Consider the following 24,864-nt stretch of genomic DNA (forward strand, 5'->3'; position numbering starts at 1 on the left):
TCAAAGCCCCCGTGCCGCTCAGTAGTGGGATCGCGCCTGTGAATAGACGCTGTAGTGCAGCCTGAGTAATACAGCGGGACCCAGTCTTTTTATGCTTCATGAATCAACACCAGGTTGGACTGAGGCATTCTGTTTTCTCTGCCTCTGCCTGTTGTGACGATTTACCTGTGTGCGAATGCATTTCTTTCCTGTTTTACACTCAAAACTCTGCTGTTTCTTGGAGCTACAGCGCCTCCACCTGGACCAGATCAGTACTGACCATCAGACATCACAAACACAAATTTCTTAACAAATCCACGTTTTTTTTTGATCCAAAACAATCTGTTTAGTGAATTTCATTCTGGGTTCATTCTGGCCAAGACAGAGTGCCATCACTGAGGCAGGCTGTCACTGAGTGCACTGCAAAGGAAACAGACCGGTGGATTCATTACAGTCATAGGGAGCTGAGCAGCTTTAGGTTGTACTTTGAAAATGTTCCTGTTTTCTCATCGTTGCAGAGTGCCCTTTGTTAGTAATATTATTACTGGATATAACATTTTATGGCTGTGTTTTAAAAGAATACTCAAGTTCCAGAAAATGGTTGTTTCTGTTCCTTGCTTTGCCCTTAGTGGTAAACACTATACTTACATTCATTAGAAGTCTTCTTCCCAGATACCTGTCTACCCAGATACTGAGGAACAACAAGACAAGCTTTTTGCACACCTAAAGGCTGTACTGCGTAGAGTACCAACAAAACTGAGCTTCACAGGTGAAGTCCTGTTCATCTCAGGTGTTCTCTTTCCAGAGGTAAGCTTAGCTTTGTAATGTACTTACACATGCTGATGTTCCTGCACTTTTAAACACCACAGCCTACCTGAGTATTGTTTCTAACAACCCCGTTATGACCACAGTGTACCATCTTATGATTGCTGCTTCCAGGAGGATTACACATTATGTGACATAGAGAGAAACAAAACAGAGAGAAAAGTGTGACTTGATCCAGTGAAGCAGAAGCTGTTAGTTGAGTGTTTGTGATGTCTGATGGTCAGTACTGATCTGGTCCAGGTGGAGGCGCTGTAGCTCCAAGAAGCAGCAGAGTTTTGAGTGTAAAACAGGAAAGAAACGCCTCGCCTGCCTTCAGAGTCCACCACTGCACAGAAGTCAACTATTACAAGTAAAGGCAGAGAAAACAGAATGCATCAATCCACACTGGTGTTGATTTATGAAGCATAAAAAGACTGGGTCCCGCTGTATTACTCAGGCTGCACTACAGCGTCTATTCACAGGCGCGATCCCACTACTGAGCGGCACGGGGGCTTTGACCTGCTCCGTCTCCGACCTGGGCCGGTGCACCCCTCCTTAGACGACCTGGTGGTCCCGGGCTCCCCCAGAAGCACCATATCGATACCGAACTTAGTGCGGACACCCGATCGGCATAGTCCACTGCAGCTCAGAGCTCCTGAGCTCAAACGATCCTCCAGCCTCAGCCTCCCGGTAACTTGGATTATAGGCGCGCGCCACCGCACCCGGCGAGAAGCTCCGTTCATTTACGGAGGTTTGGAGAGAGCAGAGGTGACGTCATCACGCTGGAGCGATACCTGGACAGGTAAAGAGTTTGATTCTGGCAATGTTCTTCAGGTAGTAAGAGGCAGACTTAGTGACAGCTTTTAGGTGGTTTTAAAAAATTCAGATTTGAGTCAATATTTATTCCAAGAAAAAGTAGAATATGTCTGCAGGCTCAACTCTCAGAGCTGCACATTAAAAGCATTTTTTAATAGACAGCGCCACCTACTGCAATAGACGATCACTAAAATGCACAACTTACAGTTTAAATCAGTGGTCACCAACCTTTCTATGTCCAAGATCCCTGACCTCTGCCTTGGCAACAGGCAAGATCTACTTATTGAAGCGTTGAGAGAAAAATACTTTCCAGACTCCAGACTGTTACAAAGTGAGGCTTTTTATTGAGCCTAATTTTAATTAATGAAATTACCCACACTTAATTTTAAGTGGAACATAAAATAAAATGTTTTTACCATATGAAATGAAGAAAAGGTACTAATACCAATGAATGCTGTGTTTATCAGCTGAAGTTACAACACAAAACTGACATTATTCTCAGACAGTGCAACTACTACAAAATAGAATTATTTTTGTATTATTAAACATGAAAAAAGGGAAAGAAGATTTGAGCAAACTGGATGAAATGCTTCGTTTAACAACTGAAGTCACAAGACAACACTGTCACTATTTTCAAGAGTCAAGACAGTGCAATGTAAAATAGAAATGTTAATAACCATATGAAAATATATATATATATATATATATATATATATATATGTATATTTGCAGTGAGCAGACTGGATGAACTAGCAATGACTGCTGTGTTTATCAACTGAAGTTACAACACAACACTTACAATGTTCTCAGACAGTGCACCTCTAGTAAAATAATTATTATGAAATAAAGAAAAAATGTTTTCTTTTGTTTTGTTTTTGTCATTCAGCAGACTGGATGAACTAGCAATGACTGCTGTTTTTTTTATCAGCTGAAGGTACAACAGTACAAGTCAATGTGATGGCTGTGACTGAACATTGTCAAAAGAGCCTTATAGTTAGGCTCATAAGCACAGACAGCCAGTCTGAGGCAGTCAGTGAGGTGTCTGTCTGTAAGCCGACTCCTGTGCTTTGATTTGATTATTTTCATCTGTGAAAATGCCATTTCACAAAGGTAAGTTGAACCAAAGTAGGCACTCACTTTTGCTGCACATGCACTGAGGAGAGGAAACTTCTCTCTGCAGACAAGTCTCCAAAAGTCACTGTCCCTTGATCTGGCTTTTAGCTCTATGTCATTTTGCAGATCAATTATCTCCATGTCCACTCCATGTCCAAGACCAAATGCTTTCTGGAATTTGGCTGCAACATCATCTGTATCAATAGGCAGGAATGGGTTTGACACAAATGCAGCAACATCTTCCATGACATCTAACTCACCAAAACGTCGACTGAACTCTGCTGCCAGTTTCTCCAGGTGTGCACAGTACTGCTCAGGGTGAAAATCATAGTTGTCTCTGATGGACTTTGACATTTTCTCCAGGTTGGTGAAGTGTGTCAGCACTCCTCTCTTTAGGTGTGTGGTCCAGACACTGAGTTTGGCCTTGAATGCCTTCACTGCACTTATCATCTGGGGCAGGTTTCTGTCTTTTCCCTGGAGCTCATTGTTGAGTGAGTTCAGTTTTGCTGTTAGGTCTGTTAGAAACCCCAGGTTCAGCAGCCAGGCATCATCTGAGAGCTCCTCATGCTCCTCATTCCTTTCACACAGCAACATCTTTATCTCAGGCAGCAAGTCAACAAATCGCTGCAACACTTTGCCGCGACTCAACCATCGCACGTCAGCATGCAGAAGCAGGTCTCCATACGCGGACTCCAGCTCATCCAACAACGCCTTGAATAAGCGATGCTGAAGCGCCTTTGCTCGGATCGAGTTTACCACTTTGACCACCAGTTTCATTACGTGAGAAAAGTCCACAACTTTCCTAGCCAGAGCCTGCTGATGAATCACACAGTGATAATTCATGAAGACAGGAAAATCCGGATCGTTACGGCACAGAGCTATAAAACCAGAGCGCACACCGCACATCGCCGGGGCTCCATCAGTGGTGATTCCCACCAGTTTGTGAATAGGGACGTTATTTTCACGGACATAGTTCTTAAATACGTTGTAGATATCCTCACCTCTCGCTCTCTGTTTCAAATGGAGAAGGGTGAGGAAGTCCTCCTTTGTTGTGAAATCCGGAAAAGCCATCCTGACAAGTACAACAAGCTGAGCTGTGTCCATAACATCCAGCGATTCATCAAACTGCAGTGAAAAATATTCACAGAGCGACAAGTCCTTCAGCACCTGTTGATCAACGTCCTCTGACAGTAACTCGACCCTTCGTGTCACTGTTGCAGGACCAAACGGTACAGCACGGATTGCGGCCTTTATGTCCTCTCTGTTTTTTAAGTCGCTGCAAACTGTCTCTGCTGTAACGACCATGGCTTCCTTAAATAAATCCCCGTCTGTAAAGGGCTTCTTGTGTTTAGCCAAAAGGTGGCTAACGCGAAACGATGCTTCAGTTGCAGCCTTGTTTTGTGAAGAAGGTTTCGCGAAAAGCGTCTGCTGAGCCTTCAGCTCCGCTTTTAGCTCTTGAATTTTTTTGGCGCGAAGTCCGCTCTTCGGTGGGTACCTGTCTTTGAATTTCTGGTGGTTAGTGTTGTGATGCCGTTCCAAATTCCCTCGCTTCGCCAGTGCTTGTGCCTGGTGGCACAACATACACACACACCTGTCTTTCACCAAAGTAAAAACGAATTCCTCCTCCCATTCCGGATTAAAATAGTATTTTGCCTTCTTTCGTGGTCGATCCTCCGCCATGCTGGAAAACAGCAAAGTCCTAGGATACGCTATCACCATGGTAACGACGTAGCGCAATGATTGTACGTCACTCACAAGTACACCTGCTAAACTGAGGAAGAAGAGGAGGAGGGAAGGGAAAAAGCTGTGCCCGAAGCATATAGAGGCGCTTACAAAACCGAACACTAATACCCTACTAATATAGATACACATATTTTGTCTCTACATATATCCCCCTCCCCCCTCTCGAGATCGACAGGTTGAGCATCTGAGATCGACTAGTAGATCGCGATCGACGGGTTGGCGACCACTGGTTTAAATACACAAGTTACGGTTTTAAAGGATGATTTCACTTTAAATCTACATAGAATTAAAAAGGTTTATTCAAGGAGTGTGGTCTCAAACAGAACAGTCTGAAAGGTTGGATTGAGGCAATATATAAAGACAACTCTTAAGGCAGATGTATATTTATATTTATAAAACAGCATTAAATAAGAATTAAAGCTAAAGACACACACACACACACACGCACAAAAGTAAATTAGTTGGATGGGTCCTGCCACAAATCTCTGATCTCACTACTTCCTGAGAGACAGACATTAACATGCATAGTAGATATAGCACTGATTTATCTGGTAAACTGTATGTATTTCATTCTTTCTTTTACTTTAAATTTCGTGCCAGTATGAAAGGGTATATAGCCCCTTTTGAAGTGAGCACCACCTACCGACTGAACTGTCCTCCTTCTTTCTTTAACTCTTTTTCTGTCCCTCTATAAAACTCTTCCACTTCACTGAAGTAATAGACAGACAGCATTTTCACTGAAGGGTTCACAGAATTACTGGTAACACTGAAAAAGGGTCCATTCACTAACACTGGTGCTCCTTAATGAAGGTGACAGCTGCTTCTATTAGTAAATAGTTTTTAAAAAAAAACATTTCAGGGCATTGTGTCAATTTATAAAAAATAAATCCTTTACCCTTACCTTTGATGGTAAGCCAGACCACAGAAGTAGATGTGCTCAACCTCCTGTAAGGACAGATTTTCCTGCACAGACATGCTGTACATGAGGGCCTACCAAATGAAAATGGTTCATTTTAAACAATGTAATTTAAACATACTATTTTGCAGCAGAATGAGTAAGCGATGTTAGACAGGTACATACACTAGTAGCATCATGGAAGGTTTGCTGTTTATTTCGCCTTTAAAAGTGCAGGAACATCAGCATGTGTAAGTACATTACAAAGCTAAGCTTACCTCTGGAAAGAGAACACCTCAGATGAACAGGACTTCACCTGTGAAGCTCAGTTGTGTTGGTACTCTACGCAGTACAGCCTTTAGGTGTGCAAAAAGCTTGTCTTGTTGTTCCTCAGTATCCGAGTAGACAGGGATCTGGGAAGAAGACTTCTACTGAATGTAAGTATAGAGTTTACCACTAAGGGCAAAGCAAGGAACAGAAACAACCATTTTCTGGAACTCGAGTATTCTTTTAAAACACAGCCATAAAATGTTATATCCAATAATAATATTACTAACAAAGGGCACTCTGCAACGATGAGAAAACAGGAACATTTTCAAAGTACAACCTAAAGCTGCTCAGCTCCCTTTGACTGTAATGAATCCACCGGTCTGTTTCCTTTGCAGTGCACTCAGTGACAGCCTGCCTCAGTGATGGCACTCTGTCTTGGCCAGAATGAACCCAGAATGAAATTCACTAAACAGATTGTTTTGGATCAAAAAAAACGTGGATTTGTTAAGAAATTTGTGTTTGTGATGTCTGATGGTCAGTACTGATCTGGTCCAGGTGGAGGCGCTGTAGCTCCAAGAAGCAGCAGAGTTTTGAGTGTAAAACAGGAAAGAAATGCATTCGCACACAGGTAAATCGTTACAACAGGCAGAGGCAGAGAAAACAGAATGCCTCAATCCAACCTGGTGTTGATTCATGAAGCATAAAAAGACTGGGTCCCGCTGTATTACTCAGGCTGCACTACAGCGTCTATTCACAGGCGCGATCCCACTACTGAGCGGCACGGGGGCTTTGACCTGCTCCGTCTCCGACCTGGGCCGGTGCACCCCTCCTCAGACGACCTGGTGGTCCCGGGCTCCCCCAGGAACACCATATCGATACCGAACTTAGTGCGGACACCCGATCGGCATAGTCCACTGCAGCTCAGAGCTCCTGAGCTCAAACGATCCTCCAGCCTCAGCCTCCCGGTAGCTTGGATTACAGGCGCGCGCCACCACACCCGGCGAGAAGCGCCGTTCATTTACGGAGGTTTGGAGAGAGCAGAGGCGACGTCATCACGAAATGAAACATAGCTAAATTGCGCTTAATTTAGGTAATATGAACCAATCACAGAAAAATTAGGGGTGAGTCCAAACTTTTGCCTGGTAGTGTAAGTAAACGGAGTGCGAGATCTCCCTGGTCGATAGAGTGGTTTGAATTTCATTATGCAACAAGCTGTCCGGCCGTTATAAACGAGGCCCGTGAAAAAGAAGTGATTGCTGGATGTGCATAAATGTTCTGGTTTAGTAATGGTTGCCAGATTTGATCTGTTCTTGGATGTTTGGGACAATTAACCACATGTTATGACCTGAACTTTTGAAACATACAGAACTGTTTTACTTTCATCATCCAAACATGAGCCATTGTAATTGGATTGATTTTAGACTGAGTTATTTATGTGGAATTTTAATCATTATGGGACCAGATCATTTTGATCTGCTGAGGTAGGTGGAGGTTTGTTGGCTGCAGGTGTCTGTCAGAATCTGAAGGTGGAAGCATTGTTGGTGTTTGAGGGAAAAAGTTGTAAGTAGAGGACCAGGCTGCATCTTCCTGCAGGTTGGAGGCTGTAACTGCAGGTTCCTGACAGACGCTGTAGGTGGAGGTTGGAGTCGTCTATGAAAATCTGCAGACAGATGTTGGATGGTGTAGGTGGAGGTTTTGTCTGCAGCTGTTTTGAAGATGGATGCAACAGCTGCAGGTTCCTGATAGAAGCTGCAAGTGGAAGTTAACAGAGGTCAGAGACAGAACAAGTCTCTTCAGCTGCACTGCATATAAATGGCTGAGACCGCTGATGGCTGCTGTAGAGTGAATGTGGTTGTAAAAGGCTGCAGGTGGAGGTGAGATATAGATGTTTTTCAGAATCTAGAGGTAGCAGCAGCAGCTTTGGATTCTGGTTGAGGCTTTTGGTGAAGATTGACAGAAACTGGAGATAGAGCAAGACTCTTCAGCTGTTCGAGGCAGAATTCAATGACAGGAGAAGTTTTAGGTGGATCATGTGTCTGCAGTGGTCTGCAGGTGGAGGATTCATCAGCAGAAAGCTGCTGTAGTATGAAGACACATTTAAAGAGGCTATGCATGAAGAATGTCATGGGGCACTTAAGTTTTGTTTTGCTGCAGGCAGAGGTTGATGTTTGGTTTACATGTGGATGATAGAAGCTGCAGAAAAGCAGTGAAGAGGCTGCAGATGGAGGAGGAACAAGGTGCTTCAGCTGGTTTGGAGGTTGTTTGTGTCCTGATGACTTCTGGATGGAGCTCAGACTTGGAGAAATCCAGTGAAAGTGTTGATTTTAGACACACACACCAACAAAACAACATGACAGATCAGACAGTGAAATGAATTCCCGGTGAACTGTGAGTCTGTTTCACATTCATTAAGGTTGTTTGTAAACATTTAATTCATCACAGAAATAAAACAGAGAGAAAAGTGTAACTTGATCCAGTGAAGCAGAAGCTGTTAGATGAGTGTTTGTGATGTCTGATGGTCAGTACTGATCTGGTCCAGGTGGAGGCGCTGTAGCTCCAAGAAGCAGCAGAGTTTTGAGTGTAAAACAGGAAAGAAACGCATTCGCACACAGGTAAATCCTCACAACAGGCAGAAGCAGAGAAAACAGAATGCCTCGATCCACGAAGCATAAAGAGACTGGGTCCCGCTGTATTACTCAGGCTGCACTACAGCGTCTATTCACAGGCGCGATCCCACTACTGAGCGGCACGGGGGCTTTGACCTGCTCCGTCTCCGACCTGGGCCGGTGCACCCCTCCTCAGACGACCTGGTGGTCCCGGGCTCCCCCAGGAACACCATATCGATACCGAACTTAGTGCGGACACCCGATCGGCATAGTCCACTGCAGCTCAGAGCTCCTGAGCTCAAACGATCCTCCAGCCTCAGCCTCCCGGTAACTTGGATTACAGGCGCGCGCCACCACACCCGGCGAGAAGCTCCGTTCATTCACGGAGGTTTGGAGAGAGCAGAGGTGACGTCATCACGCTGCAGCGACACCTGCACACGTAAGGAACAGAAATTTGTGTTTAATTTTGGAGCAAGCTGGGGGGATGATGACCTCTGAATGACCTAAAAAAGAATCTTTAATGTCTCAAATACCATGGCAGCACAAACGAATTTTTTAACGGCACAAATCAGCACAAACGAAGCACGAAACAAGCTGGATGAACACTCGAACAACCTTCAACTACACTACAGTATAAAAACAAGTATGTGAGAAATTACTGGAAACATTTGTTAGAGGTCATAAAAGACATTTTTATTAAACTTTGCAACTTAGTGTTGAACATAGGCGTTTCCAGTCCATTTTGGGCTAAATTAAATCCCTGCACCCTTAAAATTTGAGAGATTATTATTTAATAAAACAATCTTGCCTCAAAAATGGTTTGATCCAGCTCCACTTTCCTAACTCGGGCTCTCTGAGCCTCTATCTGGACAGAGTTAAGCGCTGCCTCCCAGAGAAGCTAATGTGCAGTTATGGTGTAAACCAGGATATGTGGCACAAGTCTTAACTTAAGCCACTCTATACCATCCATCCATTCTCTATACACCACTTTATCCTCACGAGGGGTGCTGGAGTCTATCCCAGCTGACTCGGGTGAAGGCAGGGGACACCCTGGACAGGTCGCCAGTCTGTCGCAGGTCTACATATACAGACAAACAGTCACACTCACGTTCACACCTACGGGCAATTTAGAGTCATCAATTAACATTAACAATCAGCATATTTTTGGACTGTGGGAGGAAGCCAGAGTGCCCGGAGAAAACCCACGCACGGACAGAGAGAACATGCAAACTCCATGCAGAAAGATCCCAGGCCCACCCCGGGATTTGAACCGGGGATATTCTTGCTGCAAGACGAAAGTGCTAACCACTACTTCACTGTGCAGCCCAAACTCAATACCAACACAAATTATTATCATTAAAAGTCTTCCTGTTTGCTGCTTTTAATCATAGGCTACTGTTTATGTTGTTAGGTCAGAGTTAGCTGACGTTTTTTTCTAGCTGGCAAACGTTACAGGTCATCAGTGTCTGTTTGAACTGGACTGAGACAACCTAGCTGTTGTGTCAGTGCATGTGAAAGCCAAGGTGCTACTGACTAGCTAACTGACTGGATGCCCATTAACATTATAACTCCTGTGTCTTGTGTGTGTGTGTGTGTGTGTGTGTGTGTGTGTGTGTGTGTGTGTGTGTGTGTGTGTGTGTGTGTGTGTGTGTGCGCGCGCGCACAGACAGACAGACAGACAGCCTCATCATGGACATAAGATTGTTTTTTTGGAAAAAAAGAGCCAGATTCAGGTAAGCGTGTAAGATGAAATGGTCTATCTGTCAAGAGTAATGTTGTAAATTGGATCAATGTTTATATCTCTTATTAGATATGAACACATTGTTTGGTTATTCACCTATAGGTTGACAGTACAAAGAGAGGGAGGATGTTATTTTTTCATCTAGCTGAATGCAATCTATTTGTGTATGATTGTCAGTCCAAAGAGGGAGAGATGAAAAATGGGAAGTAGAGGAGAGTGCAAGGTCAAGAAGAACCAGGTAAGAAAACAAACAGTGAACAGTGGCATGCAAAATAGCACTTAAGATGACAAAGAAAAACATTCCATTCTTAATATAATTTTACATATATGTCATGGATGTTATGTGTTCTCTCCACATTAAATGCTTTCCAGAAGTACACTTAAGAGATCTCAGTGGACTTCATTCTAAACAGGACGTCTTCATTACATTTTCCTAATTCTATACGCTTTACTATTTGCTTAATTTGACTATACAAGGAGGAGAACAGAGAGAGACTCTGAAGGATGAGAGTGCAGACCAGGGAAAGAGATGCTGTCCATCACATTTCAAATGAAAGTCAAAAAATGAGTCCAAGGTCCATTTTTGGTGTTTTTGGAACTCAGTATAGGGGGCTGGTTTACTCCAGAAACATACATGCTGTTTGTGTGTATGTTGAGGAGCTGCTGTGTCTAAATGAGTCGTCTTTTCCCAGAAATTAGGGTTATGTTTCTTTTATGATTCCAGTGCATTCCTCCTTTGCTGTGACTCAGTTTTTAAATAAACTTTATCAGATTGGATGGTTTAGTCACAAAAAGCGTTATGCTTTTCTTTCACAAATGTGGGAATGAAATTGCATTGAAATGTACAAAACAGTGAAATTTATCTTGCCTGGCCGGGCACCAGCACCCCTAAACCTCTGATCCTAGAATCGCCCCTGGTGTTGAATAATTTGTTCATGAAGAAAGGTATTAAATACGCCAGTCTCAAAAATTGTACAAACATGTTGTCTTACACTTTGTTTGCCAGTGAGTTAGGTTAAGCTCTATATTCACTTAAATATTCACGTCACTGGAATGCCTTGCAGGTTAAGGCAGGTTGTATTTAGGTTTTATTCTGCCAAAACATTTATGTGGAATCAACTACTTTTTCAGTTTCCCAAAAAAAAGTTTCCATTTGTTTTTCAGAACTTTTATTAACCACGTTTTATACAAAATGTGACAGAAAAATATAATTTCATTCAGCAGACAATGATTCAGAGCAAATATTCAGAGTGTAGCAGCAAATGCTGAAAGGCCCCGTTCAATGCTGCATATGCGGACAAGCTTCCAGCTGACTCAGCGGGTTCCCTTAGTCCTCTAAAGAGTTTGTGTCGGCTTCTTATCAGCCTGAAACATTTATATACATTGATCAGCCACAACATTATGGCCACTGACGGGTAAAGTAAAAAGCATCGATCATCTCGTTCAGCTGTGAAATTTTGAGTCCTGACATTCATGTGGATGTTTGACACCCACCTAAACATTGCAGGTCCGGCAACCCCCTACCCTCCCATGGTGACAGCAGCCCTTGATGCCACCCTCAGCTCAGGAGTGACCCAGGGAACACGACAGAGCTAAGGTGTTCGCCCAGGTTCCACACTCTCCAGATCCAAATCTTACTGAAAATCTGTGGGATGTGCCAGGATAAGCCTGATCTAGGTAGATCTCACCCTGTAACCCACAGAATTCACTGCCACCATCCTGGTGCCACAGGACATCCCCAGAGGTCCTGTGTCCATGCCCCACTGGCTCAGAGGAGTTTTAACATCATAAAGGAGACCAACACAATATTAGGAAGGTGCTCATAAAGTTAAGCCTGATTGGTATATATCTGAGCTGCACCTTATCAGTCATTCCCTTTGTGAGTAGCTGACTGGTTGAGACTTACTCTCCCAAACAAACTTGCACATTTGCTTTCAAAACAAATATCTATAGCTTTGGTGATTGTGCTTTGAAAATGCCACATCTCACACGTGCAGAAGTTTTTGACAAACTACAAGGGGAACACGTACTACATAACATTACAATGACTGCATGATGGTTAATCTCTCTCTGAGTGCACTGAAGGGTTATTCACTTATCATCAAAGACACTCCAGAGCTTTGATTAAGTAAATCTAAATAACTAAACAGCTATACAATAAGGCATCAGAAAAGGCAACCTCGTGTAACACCAGTGTGACAGGTGACTGGAGACTCAAACAAAGATTCATTGTCAGCAGTGGGGATCTGAAAAGTGACCATTTATGGTATAACCAATCCTGGGTGAGGACAACTGTCATTCAGTCAACAAGCCAGAGATCTTTTAGCTGTACAAAATCTAGACACATTTACAATTTGCTTTTAAAGAAAATGCCACCACATACTAGCCTAGCCACGCTAGACAACCCACGGCAACGAATTTAATTCTCTGCCAGGGTGGGTCTAGTTACCCTCCATAAGGCTTGAGATTGGATGCTCCTAAAACTGGCCGGACGAATCACCATGAAGTGTAGAGTCAGAAGGCGGGTGTAACTAAGTGACGACAGAGGCACGACGATTCTGACAGAAACAACCGGAAATAACTAGCCTAGCCACGCTAGACAACACACGGCAACGAATTTAATTCTCTACCAGGGTCGATAACAAAAACGACAACATTCGTTGAGCTCCATTAGCACAGACTCTGAATAATCTTTCTGTTAACATGTCTGTAATATACTTGAGCTTCACCCATTGACTGTATAAATAAGGCTTCACCAAACTACCGCATCCTCTGATTTCCTGCGCTCGAGGAGCTTATTCGTTGCACTGATTGGTTGTATACAGGGCCGGCCGCTGGCATAAACACTCTATGCCGTTGTTTATAGCCACATCCACTAGAGGGGGCCACACCACAATAAGTGTGTGATTCGCATTTTGTCCCTGTCTTCATGGGCGTAACGGACGCGGGGTACGCGTGGGACGTGTCCCCCGCACTTTCCACATCTGTCCCCTCTGTCCCCCCGCACTTTTTTCAGCCGTTACAACAGCTAAACCCGTTATTAGCATCCAGTAACGTGTTTTCCCGAGCCGTCTTTGAATGCACCATGAGTGCACGCTAACGCAGGTGTTCCACAGGAGACGTGCTGCTGTGCTGAGCAGTGCTGAACGTGCGTCTGGAGTAATGTTTAGCAAACCAGCCAGAGCTAGCAAGAAGCAAAAAACTTTACACATTTTTTTCCAAACCGTGTAAGTTGTGTGACCTTGTTGGATGCAAACAATGTTGGACTTGTTAGCTAAATGATGACAAGGTAAAACGTGGCAATATGTCAATATGTTAAGCTAGTTAACAATAATTTAAATGTTGTTGCCTCTGTTACATTACTGCTAATTAGTTTATTCTTGGAATTAACCCAGTCCTCTTTCATTTCTGGGCAGAAGATGTGCTCACAATTGCTCTCCATGTATTTAAGTCTTTTGGTCCCAAAAGAGGAGAGTCAGGGAGGAGAAAAAAGAATAGGCTATCTATGGTATAAATTTACAACTATTTTTTACTCCTTCTCTTTCTAATTCTATCTCAGAATTTTGATTTTCAGATTTTGTAATGATTATTTCCGTAACAAAGAGCAAAGTCAGGCAGGAGATGGACCAGAGGCGGCGGCCAGCAGTAATGTTGACCATGCAGGGTCTGCAGAGGTGAAAAAAAATATGTATCTATGGGTTAAAGTGATTTTGAGGTTAAATTCTACTGCAATTTTTACTCTTCCTAATGCTATTTCAGAATTTTTCTTACCACATTTTTTTATGTTTATTGCCATAACAGAAAGAGCAGAGTCAGGGAGGAGATGGATCAGAGGCCAGCAGCAGGGACAAGGATGTCGGGTCTTTACAGGTAAGGAGAGATTATAACTTCCTGAAAATAAGATATCTATTGCAGGGAGAAACCAGGCAGTACTGATCATTTCATGTTCAGTGTTTGGCACCTTTGGCTACTCGTCCAGTAGATGTTGAAGGGACATTGTTGTCAACTCAACTAGAGTTTGGCCACTAAAACTTTAGATTTTATAGTTTAAAGTTTTATACTTTATAGTTTAAAGAACTAGCCTAGTTGGTCCCCTGGTATTGTACTGTGGCTGTTAGGGATTATGTGGTTCTTTAGCCACTAAGGACGGTGCAATTAAATGTAAGAGAATGATAAATCGCTCTGAAAAATTTGTCCCCCTCACTTCTGAGATATTGGTTACGCCCATGCCTGTCTTTATTCCAATAAAACATAAATCATCATGGTAACATATCAATTTAAACTGGCTTATTAGAAAACTATACGGGAAAAATACAGGAAAGAAAAAATAAACCAGCAGTCAGTTGGTGACTCCATGCTTCATGCGTAAGTTAGGCTACTGTGACACCACGGCACCGTTTCAAACTTGAGCGATTACACTGGTCTGGAGAAGCCACAGATGGAAAAGCAGTAGCACTAGAGATGGCATCATGGCTCCAAAAAGGAAGTTCAGGAGTGGGCTGAATATCTGCTGTTAATCATGTGCATGTGTATTTTAACCCAGTTACAAGCTGTGCGCGTGATTTGGTAGTTGCCCTGTGCATGTTTTGGGGCCACAAAAAAAATCTTGCTTAGGGCCACCAAAGTCCTTGGGCCGGCCCTGGGAAGAGATAGAAACATTTACTTTCATTACTGATGTTGTCCAGTTTTAATAAAGTTCATGCTACTTTTATAAAATGATGAAAGTGAATAAATTGTATTTGTGTGATCTGTGTTTGATTTCTGTCTTTTCTCCGGTCATCCAGATGTTCAGAGGGAGGTGATGCCACATCTGGTCCAGCTGATGGAAGGTCTTGAAGTTCTCTGACTGAAGATGATCCTCTGACTGGATTTAAGGTTCAGATGCTCAGGAACAAACTCCAGCAATGAGCCATCAGGGAAGCTTTAGGTTTATTAAATGTTGCTATGAAGGTATCGCTGTTTTACTTTGTGAATGCGATGTGGTCCAACTGAAACTTGAACTAGAGCTTAGAAGTAAATCCTTCCATCTGACAGGATTTAGTTGCATTAATAACCTCATAACGTTCTAATTTTCATCCCAGTCTTGGTTGGAAATAGAATCTCTGTATTGATTCGGGTAAAAACTGAACTTCACGACATGTTGGAGCAAAACAAGCAGATGAAAGTGTGATGGCGTTGAGTTGTCAGACCGTAATGTTGCAGCTCAAAGCAGCTTTTCTATCTCAGTTCATTCTGACATTCAGCTCTGAATCGACAGCAGATCCAGTTGATGGTGATCCATGCTGTGGAAGTCTCACATCTCCTCATTTAATGACACTGTTTTTTCACCCACACTTTATTTAATAAAAGTCCCATTTAGTTTTTATGAGGAATGTGACGTTTTAATTTCTCTGTGAATAACTGCAGTCTAGTGGAACAGCTGGAGTTGTAACATCTGTCCTGATATTGATCATGAAGTACTGATCAGAATACTTTTGGTTAGCAGTCATCCCTGAAGTTTTACATGAAAAAATCTTTACTTGTGTTGTGAACTTTGGTAAGAAGCAGAAACTTTAGCGTTGCCACGGATCCATGGGTGTTAAATTCAGTCCATGTTTCATTTTGGGATGCAGTCCAGCAGATGACTTTGTTTTTACTGACAGCTACCATTCAGTCGGAGATATTAAGAATAAATAAATGTGCATAATGTGGAAATGAACAGATTTTATTTTTATTTATTCCTACAGCTGCCGCAGTCAAAGTTCCAGAATGTGGAGGAATTTAATCTCACGATGACAGACAATGAATATGATCTGAAAGTCGGGTTATTGTTGTTTATCAGCACAATACAGAAAGATTGTCAGAAATATTCCAGTTAAGAATATCATGATTTATGCAAATTTACCTCAATAACATGAATGTTCAGGTTAAGATTGTGCAATGATATTTGTTATGTAAGTTTAGCTGATTAAAGTTTATGACTCTGCACTAAATATTATTTAAATTTACATTATAATATTTAGGGTCAGACCCTGCAGTATTGAGATTAAGAAATCAAATCTTCTATAAAATGTAAATACACTGAACTCATTTGGATATACAGGGTGACACAAAAAACAGGAACCTTTTAACAATCCAATAAAACCAAGAGTGATGGAAGAAAAAATATTTTATTCATAGTAATTGAAACCTTAAAACATGCCATTTAAGAAACAATGATGGAATTTTCATTTTTGAAAACCTACGTCCTGTAGATGGCGTCCTCCTGTACGAATGCATTCTTGAAATCTGGGGCATTTGACTTCATGTTTCCATGTGTTTGGAGCTGCATTTATTCCACAGATTTAACTTTTGTTCCAGTGAAAATGATCCGTCAGCAGATAGTTTGCACTGTAACAAAAGTAAATCTGCACCCTTGCACCCTGCACACTTTAAAGCTGCTGTCCGGAGTTTGAATCGCAGCGTCTCCCAAAACGCTGTTGGTCCCACCCTCCCTCCCTCTGATTTCGCCCCTTTATTTGTGCACGCGCGCAGTACATGAGAGAAGTGCCCGGAGTGCTGCAGCATCTCACCTGTTTTGCTGTTTCCCCCTCTTCTGCATTTAGTACATTTAGTAAATAATAAAGGAATTACGTTAGAATGCTGTATTGAGTCTAACTTGTCCTAATACCAAAATAACATGAATCTGCTAGGACGAACGAGTAAAGTTTCAATATGTGATTACACTCGTGTATCCCTCTGGATGACGTTGTTTATCAGACTTAGTGCATTTACGCGTGTATATGTGTTACATTGTTTATTTATTTCTCTCTAGAGTTCAGAATTGCATGACTCCTCTGACGAAGAGTATGTCCCAGACGCCCCAACATCTTCCTCCAGAGGTCGGGCATCTAAACGAAGCCGTCAGGCGGGCTATGGAGGGCCGTGGTCGGGGAGCGACGCGAGCACCCCGAGCCAAAAAACGTCCTGCAGTCTCTTGGCCTGACAAGCCGTGGGATTGGTAACTTTTCTGGAAGTTGCTGAGCCCTGATGCTCTCTCCTCCACAAGCAAAACAAATGTGCGCGCGGTTGCGTTGTGCGGAGCTCGCCCACCTCTGCATGGGCTTGCTTGCTGTGCGCGTAACCGTTGATTGACAGCATGACAAAGCTGAAGCTCGAACTTGATTGGTCGGCAGCAACCGGCGCTTTTTGGAATAACATGGGGGTCTATGAGAGGAAGGCGGAGCTCAGGAATACATTTTCATATCGCGTTATTCTAACTTTATATTATAGTATCGAACTAGACTAACACATTTAAGCTTTGTTAAAAAATGATACATAGATTGAAAACAAACGGAAACTCCGGACAGCAGCTTTAAAGTACAGGCAATTTCCGCCCGAAATTTCTACTGAAGATGTACAGAAAGTAAATTGAATGCTGTTCTTGAACTGTTTGGAGTACATGCATGGTTGGGGTCTCATTTGAAAGCAGACAACCTGAATTTTCACCCAGTGCAGTCAGAATTACTCTAGGTGCTACTGGCACAGAGTATTTCATGTTGGCACACACTGAATTAGGATGAATTTTTTTCTCACCTACATTTTTTCCCTAATAAAACACCTGAAAATCAGTGTGGCAGCACTGTGAGAGCTTGAAAACACAATATTGCAAAAGCCTGGGGTCTTACATAGTTTAGGTCAAAATTTCAGAGCAGTACTACAAGAAATGAGTGTTTCACACATGTATTTGTACTGATATGCCCCGCCCCTGTCAATTTTGGACACCCTCTGTATACCCTCTGCACAATGGTATCTGTTCGTTTTCAGCCCGTTTTCACATTATTTTCACTCCAAAAACTCATAAAGAATTCAAAAATCACTTCAGATAGGCTTCAGTGTCGATCAGACACACACATTGAGAGTAACAGATAGAGACAGCAGGTGGAGCCCGGAGCACACGTTTGAGAAATGATATAAACCCGGTAGCAGAGGCGGGATTTATATTCAAGCCATTCAGCAAGCTCATTGGCTACCAGGCCTGTCAATCTAACGTTTCCTCCGACGTGATTTGCTGAGAAGTACGTCAGTCAGTGATGTAATCCAAATCTGTCAGTCTGGGTCATGGTTGGCTGTTTCGCCGTGGAAGGCGGAACAGAGTCACTTGATTGGTTGAAGTTCGGTTTGAAGCGGAAGAGAAGCCTTCAGTATCCATTTTGAATGCCGAACGAAGGAAATTTTAGCATGTTTGATAAACTTATTTACAAAAATGCAGTGAATATGAAACGCACAGCGCCAACACGCGCCGCGTGCACGCGCATGGAGCCGATTGATTTCTGGATTTTTTACTTATTTCGAGACATGTTTTGGACAAAATATTATACTGGATTGTTTTCTCTGGATGGTTCAGCTTGGGTTCTGGACGGTTTTTGTGGATTATCTTCTTTTTTGACCAGAAACGAGCGTCCAAAGGTGAGCTGTACACCCTTACATGATTTGTTGTTTGTTGGACAAATGTGTTTATATTACCCGCCGTGGTAATCACATCTGAAAGTGGTTTATACCGGCGGATTCATGAGAATCTCAGCTTTCTATGTGTGTATAGTGTTTGTATAATCGCGTTTGCAGTGTCGTTCTATTTTTAAAAATGCTTATGCCGATATCAAAACGGGCCGGCGTACGTTAATGGGTAATGACAAACACGAGTGGAGCTGTTGAAGGCAGGACAAGGGACTGCGGAAGATGCTGGAGCTGAAGTGTCAGTGTGTGATCCACCGTCACGGACAGAATCATCAAAATTGATGTGCTTCCAAAAGTGTGAGTGATGTGTGATGAGATCCAAAAAAGTGTAGGAATAGAAAAGGCTGTTATTGTGGTGATTTCATGAAGCATTTTCAAACAGTGATTGAGCTCCATTTGAGAAACAGTCAGAACTGCTGGATGTAAATATATATATATGTATATATAAAAATAAATAAATAAATAAAACTGTAAAAAAAAATGGTGAGGCACAAATTTGACCTTACAATAGCCACCTACGGGGGTTGACGAAGTTGCCGGCCGGCTTCAGACGATTCTCTTGACATGAAGAGTCCCACGGGATCTTTCTTTCTCAGTGGCTAAGGTAGAGCTCAAATCCGCCTCAAATTTACTCAAGGCATTCAAGCTGTATTTATAGTCAACTGACCGGATGTTGGTCTCACTCATGGTGTCCCCTAGTTGTTTGGAGGCATTTCCATGTGTGACACAATCTACCAGGAAAACCTGACCACCCCACGGTGGTTTGACATTTTTATTTGCTTGAGTTTTCGTGTGAGCGGCCGGATTAGTTTCGTCTGAGGCTGCCCCTTGGAATTGTGGGTAATGGAGTCGTAAGTGGTCAGGCCATAGATGTGTATAGAAGACAGCGCGCTAGCCTATCTAATCTTCTGTCTACATCTCTGGCTGCTGATGACCTTGTTTTTGGAGTAAAACACGGTAAGAAGATAAATACTTTTAACCAGTAGCATTGTTTTGTTGTATGTTAAGTCAGCGACTTGTGAAGAGTTGTGTTTTGTCGTGTTTGAGCAGTTGGTCCAGACGCGTTAGCTCGCTAAGCGGCTAAGTTAGCTAGCGGGCTAGCCGCTCAGGGCGCTCGGGCGCCGCCCCCATCAAGATTTTGTGATAAAGGTATTGATACAGTAAACATAAATACGTATTTAAATTAATTAACACATCTGCACAGTGTTCACTCATACAGTGGGTCTCATTTTTATTTTTTTAAGCCTTTCCATTCCATATTGGGGAGGTTTTTCGGGGTTGTTTTACACGTTTCAATAGCGAGGGGCGCCTGACAAATGAGAGTGCATGTACATTCTCCGACAGCAAAGAGGCGTCGGGCACTCAGTTCAGAGGATCGTCAAAGCGTTGCAGAAGAGGTGAGTTTATGTTGTAGAAATCTCATAGTCTATGTTTCATTGGAGGTTGTATTGTTTGTTAGAGGAGAAATGTGTTTTGAAATATGGCGTTTAAATATGTCATTGTCATGTTGCAGAGATCATCTAATCACAATCCGTTTAATGAAAATTATTAAAAAATATTAAAAATCACGTCACAATTGCAGTAGTCAATAATAGCAAGATATTTTTCCAAAACCATGCAGCAACAGAGGGTAACAGTGTTAACAAAAGTATATTCATTTCATATCTATTTTTTCTCTATATGTTTTTGTATCCTTCTCTCTGTAGATCTGGAACACCGTTCTGGGACACACCAAGGAGCGCTTCTCCTTCACCGACCATCTCGTCCGTGCAGCCTCGTTGCAGGGGGACAGGTTTGAAGAACATCACGGGTCATTTCCTGAAGAGGCACTGCAACGCACTTTGAAGGCCTACCCGATGCTGAATGGAAGCAAGCTGAAGACAGAACGCGGTCTCATCTCCAGGAAAGTAGAGTTCAGAGCCTGCTGTGGTGCACTGGACCTATTCCAGCTGTTTATGGAGAACAATCTTGAAGTTGTCTTTTCAGAAACTGTCAATCTTTGAAGGATCCCGATCACCACACCCATGACCACAGCTGAAGCAGAGAGGTGTTTCTCAACCTTGAAAAGAGTGAAAACTTTTCTCAGAAACACCATGACCCAGGAAAGGCTGAATGCCTTGGCCATGCTCTCCATGGAAAAAGAGACTTGTTTGTGAAATGACAGATTTCAATCAGAAAGTCATTGATAAATTTGCTGGCCTGAAGGAGAGGAGAGCAAAATTGATGTTCAAGTAATTGTTCTGTTGTCTTGTAATGCCCGTCTGCTAGTGCGCCCCCCCAGCATATTTTATCACCAGCCGCCACTGTTTAAGACTCTGTCTGATCTTTGAACTGAACAATGCCATTGACCTACCACTGCAGCACATAAATCACCAAGCAGTCTGTGGAACAAAAACGTGGTCGATGTCTGTTGATGCTTAACTGACAAAAGATTTGTTTCTTCAGCTTAATCAGCACATGACTGGTTTATTTGAAATAGGTATTTTCAAAAAGATATTTTAATGAAAGTCTCCCCACTACAGAGTATAAATGTTGCTTTGTCTAGTAAACGAGTTGGTGGTGTCTTTAAGTTTATTTTTAATTCAACCTGCAAACTTGGAGGCTGATTTGAGACTCCTGTAATGACACCACCTCCATCTGCTCCATCAGTTTTATCCAGATGAACAGACTGACCAGCCCACCTGCTGGTCTTCTGTGCATCACCTGAGCCTTATTTTCAATATTTAGAAATTACAGGCCTTTCTCAAGCCCAGGCCAGGAGTGGCTGATCGGGAGGACCGGGACAATTCCCGGTGGCTCGGTCTGATGTTTGGGCTGCGAGGGCCGGTGTTCAGTCATGGCACTGGATTGATCATTCTGCTGCTGCCGCTGTTCCTGGGCCGCCTCCATTGGCTGCTCTTTTTTGTTTGTTTTTGTTTGTTTTGTTGCAGACGCACCGTGACGTAACACGTCCGTGCACACGGTCAGAGGTGTTTGAAACATATATGTCTATGGTTTGAAAGATGAAAACAGGAAGAGCAAAGGTGGTGTGGAGTAGTCACCCATTTGATTTTTTATCATTAAAAGAGTAAATACACAAAGCCCACAATTGACAGGGAATAGGAAGAGATAGAAACATTTACTTTCATTACTGATGTTGTCCAGTTTTAATAAAGTTCATGCTACTTTTATAAAATGATGAAAGTGAATAAATTGTATTTGTGTGATCTGTGTTTGATTTCTGTCTTTTCTCCTGTCATCCAGATGTTCAGAGGGAGGTGATGCCACATCTGGTCCAGCTGATGGAAGGTCTTGAAGTTCTCTGACTGAAGATGATCCTCTGACTGGATTTAAGGTTCAGATGCTCAGGAACAAACTCCAGCAATGAGCCATCAGGGAAGCTTTAGGTTTATTAAATGTTGCTATGAAGGTATCGCTGTTTTTCTTTGTAAATGCAATGTGGTCCAACTGAAACTTGAACTAGAACTAAGAAGTAAATCCTTCCATCTGTCAGGATTTAGTTGCATTAATAACCTCATAACATTCTAATTTTTACTCCAGTCTTGGTTGGAAATAGAATCTCTGTATTGATTCGGGTAAAAACTGAACTTCACGACATGTTGGAGCAAAACAAGCAGATGAAAAGTGTGATGGTGTTGGGTTGTCAGACCGTAATGTTGCAGCTCAAAGCAGCTTTTCTATCTCAGTTCATTCTGACATTCAGCTCTGAATCTACAGCAGATCCAGTTGATGGTGATCCATGCTGTGGAAGTCTCACATCTCCTCATTTAATGACACTGTTTTTTCACCCACACTTTATTTAATAAAAGTCCCATTTAGTTTTTATGAGGAATGTGACGTTTTAATTTCTCTGTGAATAACTGCAGTCTAGTGGAACAGCTGGAGTTGTAACATCTGTCCTGATATTGATCATGAAGTACTGATCAGAATACTTTTGGTTAGCAGTCATCCCTGAAGTTTTACATGAAAAAATCTTTACTTGTGTTGTGAACTTTGGTAAGAAGCAGAAACTTTAGCGTTGCCACGGATCCATGGGTGTTAAATTCAGTCCATGTTTCATTTTGGGATGCAGTCCAGCAGATGACTTTGTTTTTACTGACAGCTACCATTCAGTCTGAGATATTAAGAATAAATACAGGTCCTTCTCAAAAAATTAACATATTGTGATAAAGTTCAGTATTTTCTGTAATGTACTGATAAACATTAGACTTTCATATATGTTAGATTCATTACACACAACTGAAGTAGTTCAAGCCTTTTATTGTTTTAATATTGATGATATTGGCCAAAAAGTAAAGAAAAACCAAAAATCCATATCTCAAAAAATTAGCATATTCCATCCGACCAATAAAAGAAAAGTGTTTTTAATACAAAAAAAGTCAACCTTCAAATAATTATGTTCACTTATGCACTCAATACTCGGTCGGGAATCCTTTTGCAGAAATGACTGCTTCAATGCGGCGTGGCATGGAGGCAATCAGCCTGTGGCACTGCTGAGGTGTTATGGAGGCCCAGGATGCTTCGATAGCGGCCTTAAGCTCATCCACAGTGGTGGGTCTGGTGACTCTCAACTTCCTCTTCACAATATCCCACAGATTCTCTATGGGGTTCAGGTCAGGAGAGTTGGCAGGCCAATTGAGCGCAGCAATACCATGGTCAGTAAACCATTTAGCAGTGGTTTTGGCACTGTGAGCAGGTGCCAGGTCGTGCTGAAAAATGAAATCTTCATCTCCATAAAGCTTTTCAGCAGATGCAAGCATGAAGTGCTCCAAAATCTCCTGATAGCCAGCTGCATTGACCCTGCCCTTGATAGAACACAGTGGACCACCACCAGCAGCTGACATGGCACCCCAGACCATCACTGATTGTGGGTACTTGACACTGGACTTCAGGCATTTTGGCATTTCCTTCTCCCCAGTCTTCCTCCAGACTCTGGCACCTCGATTTCCGAATGACATGCAAAATTTGCTTTCATCCGAAAAAAAGTACTTTGGACCACTGAGCAACAGTCCAGTGCTGCTTCTCTGTAGCCCAGGTCAGGCGCTTCTGCCACTGTTTCTGGATCAAAAGTGGCTTGACCTGGGGAATGCGGCACCTTTAGCCCATTTCCTGCACACACCTGTGCACGGTGGCTCTGGATGTTTCTACTCCAGACTCAGTCCACTGCTTCCGCAGGTCCCCCAAGGTCTGGAATCGGCCCTTGTCCACAATCTTCCTCAGGGTCCGGTCACCTCTTGTAGTTGTGCAGCGTTTTCTGCCACACTTTTTCCTTCCCACAGACTTCCCACTGAGGTGCCTTGATACAGCACTCTGGGAACAGCCTATTCGCTCAGAAATTTCTTTCTGTGTCTTATCCTCTTGCTTGAGGGTGTCAGTGATGGCCTTCTGGACAGCAGTCAGGTCGGCAGTCTTACCCATGATTGCGGTTTTGAGTAATGAACCAGGCTGGGAGTTTTTAAAGGTCTCTGGAATCTTTTGCAGGTGTTTAGCGTTAACTCGTTGATTCAGATGATTAGGTTAACAGCTCGTTTAGAGTACCTTTTCATAATATGCTAATTTTTTGAGATAGGGATTTTTGGTTTTTCTTTACTTTTTGGCCAATATCATCAATATTAAAACAATAAAAGGCTTGAACTACTTCAGTTGTGTGTAATGAATCTAACATATATGAAAGTCTAATGTTTATCAGTACATTACAGAAAATACTGAACTTTATCACAATATGCTAATTTTTTGAGAAGGACCTGTAAATGTGCATAATGTGGAAATGAACAGATTTTATTTTTATTTATTCCTACAGCTGCCGCAGTCAAAGTTCCAGAATGTGGAGGAATTTAATCTCACGATGACAGACAATGAATATGATCTGAAAGTCGGGTTATTGTTGTTTATCAGCACAATACAGAAAGATTGTCAGAAATATTCCAGTTAAGAATATCATGATTTATGCAAATTTACCTCAATAACGTGAATGTTCAGGTTAAGATTGTGCAATGATATTTGTTATGTAAGTTTAGCTGATTAAAGTTTATGACTCTGCACTAAATATTATTTAAATTTACATTATAATATTTAGGGTCAGACCCTGCAGTATTGAGATTAAGAAATCAAATCTTCTATAAAATGTAAATACACTGAACTCATTTGGATATACAGGGTGACACAAAAAACAGGAACCTTTTAACAATCCAATAAAACCAAGAGTGATGGAAGAAAAAATATTTTATTCATAGTAATTGAAACCTTAAAACATGCCATTTAAGAAACAATGATGGAATTTTCGTTTTTGAAAAACTACGTCCTGTAGATGGCGTCCTCCTGTACGAATGCATTCTTGAAATCTGGGGCATTTGACTTCATGTTTCCACGTGTTTGGAGCTGCATTTATTCCACAGATTTAACTTTTGTTCCAGTGAAAATGA

The 24,864-nt window shown here is 42.3% G+C and overlaps 2 long non-coding RNA genes across 9 annotated transcripts; one reads left to right on the plus strand and one right to left on the minus strand.

Moving 5' to 3' along the window:
* The first annotated feature begins 1,029 nt into the window (after nucleotides 1-1,029).
* On the plus strand, nucleotides 1,030-22,599 carry LOC127537464 (uncharacterized). 7 transcript variants are annotated; one of them, XR_007947108.1, is made up of 7 exons: nucleotides 1,030-1,044; nucleotides 8,160-8,665; nucleotides 9,893-9,959; nucleotides 10,145-10,205; nucleotides 11,475-11,564; nucleotides 13,769-13,837; nucleotides 14,752-15,665. It is a non-coding gene; the product is annotated as an uncharacterized LOC127537464 (long non-coding RNA). The 7 variants fall into 7 exon arrangements; XR_007947103.1 differs by lacking the exons at nucleotides 1,030-1,044; nucleotides 14,752-15,665 and adding an exon at nucleotides 21,686-22,599 and having other exon boundaries at nucleotides 8,546-8,665; nucleotides 11,475-11,644; XR_007947107.1 differs by lacking the exons at nucleotides 1,030-1,044; nucleotides 14,752-15,665 and adding an exon at nucleotides 21,686-22,599 and having other exon boundaries at nucleotides 8,546-8,665.
* Nucleotides 1,210-8,552, minus strand: LOC127537463 (uncharacterized). Of its 2 annotated transcripts, none has more exons than XR_007947102.1 (2): nucleotides 8,428-8,552; nucleotides 1,210-1,347 (listed from the first exon to the last, which is right to left on the minus strand). It is a non-coding gene; the product is annotated as an uncharacterized LOC127537463 (long non-coding RNA). The 2 variants fall into 2 exon arrangements; XR_007947101.1 differs by lacking the exon at nucleotides 8,428-8,552 and adding an exon at nucleotides 6,460-6,601.
* Nucleotides 22,600-24,864: the final 2,265 nt, after the last annotated feature.

The sequence above is a fragment of the Acanthochromis polyacanthus genome, chromosome 15 (genome assembly GCF_021347895.1).
Source record: "Acanthochromis polyacanthus isolate Apoly-LR-REF ecotype Palm Island chromosome 15, KAUST_Apoly_ChrSc, whole genome shotgun sequence".
NCBI classification, from domain to species: Eukaryota; Metazoa; Chordata; class Actinopteri; family Pomacentridae; genus Acanthochromis; species Acanthochromis polyacanthus.